Source organism: Phaseolus vulgaris, chromosome 7 (assembly GCF_051622355.1).
Source record: "Phaseolus vulgaris cultivar YP4 chromosome 7, ASM5162235v1, whole genome shotgun sequence".
NCBI lineage: Eukaryota > Viridiplantae > Streptophyta > Magnoliopsida > Fabales > Fabaceae > Phaseolus > Phaseolus vulgaris.
In genome coordinates this window covers 50,898,002-50,903,002 of record NC_143504.1, presented here as the reverse complement: position 1 = coordinate 50,903,002, position 5,001 = coordinate 50,898,002, and positions in this window count along the sequence as shown.

Here is a 5,001-nt window from a genome sequence, read left to right as displayed (position 1 = left end):
TCCTTACAGCTTCACGGTGCTGAGAATTGGCAGATAGGGTGGGAGAACATCATGTGATAACAACGGAAATCATAGAGTCATTTCGCTGACTGTGTTTTTGCAATGTTGTGGCACTGTTGCAACATCCCTAATTTTTTTTACCCATATATAATAAAATAAAAGTAAAACAAGCAATATGTAATTAACATATGAATATGTACAACTACCTCAAAAAGATGTCCCGTTTCATAGGGATTTTAATATATACATCAAAAGTTTTCAAAACAAAACAAAGAATTCAAATTAAAGCTATTTCATCCTCCAGTCGTTCACTGAGGAGCTCTATTACCTGCAACCTTATCTGTTTCCGTGTAAAACACGATCATCACAAACACAAACAAAGAACAGGGTAAGCTAGCTATATAAATATTTCTATATAATTTCAATTTCAAATTAATAAACATAATTAATCAAGTCTCATACAATTTCTCAAACCATCAAGTGTTTATTAAAATTCACAATTCATCTTTTATATGTCAGACTTCTACTAACTCACAACACATAGACACTTGACTCTACTTCCGGAAGACTCGTGTATTGACATTAGCATCTCGAGACATGCATCTGTCATACTACTCGTTGTAAAATTCACACAGTCATGCACATAACATCTCAATATCTTATCATCTAATCATCTAGTATGATAGGGTAAATTCATATGACCTGAAAGACCAAATTATATTTCAAACCGCAAACAAAGTCATATGAACTTCCATCGACTCTCACCAACTGAATAACTTCATCTATGTAATTCCATTATATCAGCATAGTCAGGATGTCTCATTACGGGTCTGACAAATCAATACACCCTAACAAAATCTCAACACATGATTTTCTTTCCTTAAAATATTATGTCTTGATCACACTTTAACATCATTCCATATCTCATGTAACACAATAATGCACCATTTAATCACATGATATTTTAAACTTTCTAAACAATCCAAAATCACATAATTAAATCATACCAAATCTTAGAATTCACACACACACACACAGAGTCCTGATAAAAAGTCTAACTATACCACTAGGATCCTGAGCTAACTGAGACTACTTTTGAAGGTAAAAGCATCACATGCAAGCTTAAACTAAAGACAAACCTAACCAGATTAAAACTAACTCAATGGAAAAGGAGCCAAGAATGAACTTAGTCTATTTAAGGTTTTGATCGGGCAATCTTGTAGTCTTCGTTGTCAGAAGTCTAACGGCGTACTCCGATCGTCAAGTTGATGAGTGAAGAGGTCAAAATCTTAGAGAGAATGGAGACGAATGAAAAAATGAACAAAAATGAATTTACTCTATCAAAGATTCTGATCAAGCAGTCTTGTAGTCTTTGCTGCCAAGAGTCTAATGACGTACTCCGATCGTCAAACTGATGAGCGAGGATGTCAAAATCTTAGAGAGAAGATAGAGGAAAAGAAAATGAAGTTTTTAGAGAGATGACGGTTCTTTTAAAATTATACTTGAATAACTAAATTTCTATTTATATGCTCTTTTAAATTTAATAATAAAATATTCTAAATGTCATTTTAATTATACCACTTCTAATCTAAAACTATTTTTCTCAGTCTTTACAACTGTCAAGATTTTTGTTTGTTTGAATAAGGTGTTTTGTTGTGTTCTTGGTTTACTAAGAAGAGAATGTGCATATTTTATATAAGGTTTAATATTATATAGAAAGTTTAAAAAAATTTATGAACAAGAGATAACTATGTTTGAGAGAGATTTGTTTGTATATATAAGGATTAGAGCACATCTTAAATGTTTATTTATTTATTTATTATTATTTTTTTGATAAAAAAACATGAAATCATGAGAGGCAATTGCAATTTCACCTTAAATAAAAATATAAAATATACTAAATTTGGCGATTTTTAATAAAAAAAAGTATAATAGTAAAACGTGTATTTAAAACTTTGAAATAGTATTTTAGTTACATTTTTCTTTATTAAAAAAATGGTGAGAAAAATTTGTCGGAAAAATTGTATTTATATGTAAATTTGAAAAATAGAAGTAATGTAAGAAAATATTTTTAAAATAAACATATAAAAATAGTGAAACTTATGAAATAATTTAGAGAGATTAAAAATAAAAGAAAAAAATTATTTAAGTATCTATTTATAGACCTAACCAATTTGAAATCCCTAATCTACCTTTAAATTTATTTGAAATTTAAAATTTCTACAATAATAATAAAAATCATTATCTAAAACTTATTTAAAATTCAAAATAAAGAAAAATCTAAGAAAAATAAGATAATCTATGTTATAAATGGATAAAAAATATGGTATAAATTATATATATGAGTCTGTACGGGTTTCCTCGTGAAGTAGAGTTGGTGAACATGCCCTAGAGTATGCTAAATATACTGGTTGATCATATTCAGATATGAAAACTTACTATTTTTTTTTGTTTGTCGGTACTTTTTCGATACCACATGGATTTATCAGAGTGAATGTGTTGTAGTATTACATCTTGATGAATGGTGAAAATTCTACCTCGCTATATGAGAAATGTACAGTGAAAGGGCACAATTTTTGGTGGATATAAACAGGGCTACGTTTGAAACTACGTGGCCATATTCTTGTGTGAAATTATCAAGCAAGGAATAACGACAAAAGAATTTGTATAGTAGTGGGGCACTATAGTTGATGACAAGCCTAGTCAATTAGCATATTGTACTACTACACACAAAATGATGAAATGAAGCAGGTAGCATGCAAGCAAGGAAAAACGAAACAAAGCAGTGTGTGAGTGAGAGTGAGAGTGAGAGAGTGAGAGAGAGAGAGATCATGCACATGGGTTTGACATATGCATGCGAATTGAACAATACGTAGCATACGGTAACGCTTGCTTGTAATAATATATATGTATTGTGTTAGTTTCTTCACGTCTTGTGTTTGTTTTGTTGAGTTGAGAGAAAGAGAGTTGAATTGAGTGATGCAATTATTGTGATTGAATCTGCAAAATACTGTTGATAACGTGGAGGAGTTCAGAGATGTGCAGGGTGCAGTGGCTAGTCCCTTGGATTGGAGAAACTCTCTTTCATTAATCAGAAATAGCAGTCACTAGCCTAAATCACGCAGTTACGGGGAAGGTAAACTTTGTGCAGCTTTATTGTCCCTTTTGGCTTCTATTGCCCGATCTGTTTCTCTCATACCAGTCTCACTGCAATCTCATAACACTCCGTAACTCACTCTTTGTGTGCATGTCCTATAACCTACAACCAACACTGCTTCACCACTCTAAATTCCAGATATATATAACATTATCACTCACTGTAAATTCAACTGTAAAACTTAGTTATAACTATTTGAGATTTTTTATTTATTTTAATCATAAAGTATATATGTATACATTATGCAATTTATACTCCTATCAAATTATGTTTGATTTGATTGTTGCTCAGCATCACCTCAAGATACAGAGTAAGGAATATTTGTAGCAGATGTTTTTAGTCTGTAGTGGTATTTGACAAGCCAAGCCAGGTTTCTTCAGTGTGTTCCTTCCTATATATAAAAATATTGATGTTCAAGTAAGGATGTGTAGAGCAGAATCAGAACTTAAGGGTTTACTTACATTATAATTATGATGTTCTGACGTGCTATAAAGTGGTGGTTTTGTCATGAATTCCTTAATTAATTTGTGGTGTGTTGGTAACGAATTGTGGTCATGATGCAACACTCCACTTTTGCACAGATTCTGATGCATTGGAGCAGTGACATTAGGGTAAGTACATAACAAGTTATAAATTCAAATAACCATTCGAACCTAACTTCACTGGGATTAGAAAAACTTAAATTGATTGTGAAAATGTGATGAAGATCAGTGTCAGATCATATTTGGATTTTGGTGAAAGCTAGCGTGGGAGACTAGTTGCTTTTCACTGAATACGTCACCGGAGTTGTCTCGCCGGAGTTAATTTTTGTCGCACTATTGTTTTGTTCCTTTGTCATTTAACGCTATATATATGTAACATGCTATATTTTATAATTTATGATGAAGAAACGGCTTATAAATAATAAATGTCCCATTATTCAATTTTTTATAGCAAAATTTAATATTTTCAATAGTATTGGTTTTTTTTTATCGGCGTTTTTCAATAGTATTGGTGTGAAATAAATATTTTAGTTAACATCACTTTGAAGTTTAAATAAAATAATAGAGTTAAAATAAATGCATGGTTAGTTTACAATTTACTGTATATTATTTCCGATTGTTTTTCAACTTTTTATTATGGTGTTAAATTCAAGTAATATTGCTCTATTCCTCAACTTCAAACGCCAGAAAAGTATAAATTAAGAGAAATGATTATACTCGTTAAAATATCACACAAATTTCAAATTAAACAAAATTTAACCATACACCACCTTCAATGCAAAAATTCACATATAATTAAGTAATAAGTAAGCTATTTTACTTTTATTGTATTAAGTGTCCGATGATGAAAGTGATAAATGTTATCAAACATTACTTTTATCTGATCTTGATCCATATTTTTTAGGGTCACATTAGTTTTTATATTTATAGATTCATATATTAACATGAATAATCGAGTTAATTATTGTATTATTTTAAAATAGATCTGAAGTCATTAATTCCAAGATCTTACGGGCCATGTTTAGTACACTTTCAATTTAAATGACTTCCCTTTTTATGTTTTGTATTTTGTCAATGCATCAAAACAAAATTTCAAACAATTTCACTAGTATTACATCATTTAATTAAAATACGCCGTTGGATTAAAAATTATTTGGACATATATTATAATCACAAAAAATTATACTAATTCAAAATTATTTCATATATCAATCACGTAAATCAAAATTAACACAATATAAAGATTTTAAATTTAATACTAGATGTCATTTTCCAAAAAAAATAAGTTTCAAAACAAAGTGATTAATTATGATAAGATTATTTTTTCCTTTTCCCTATTAATAATATGTTTATATCAACTTT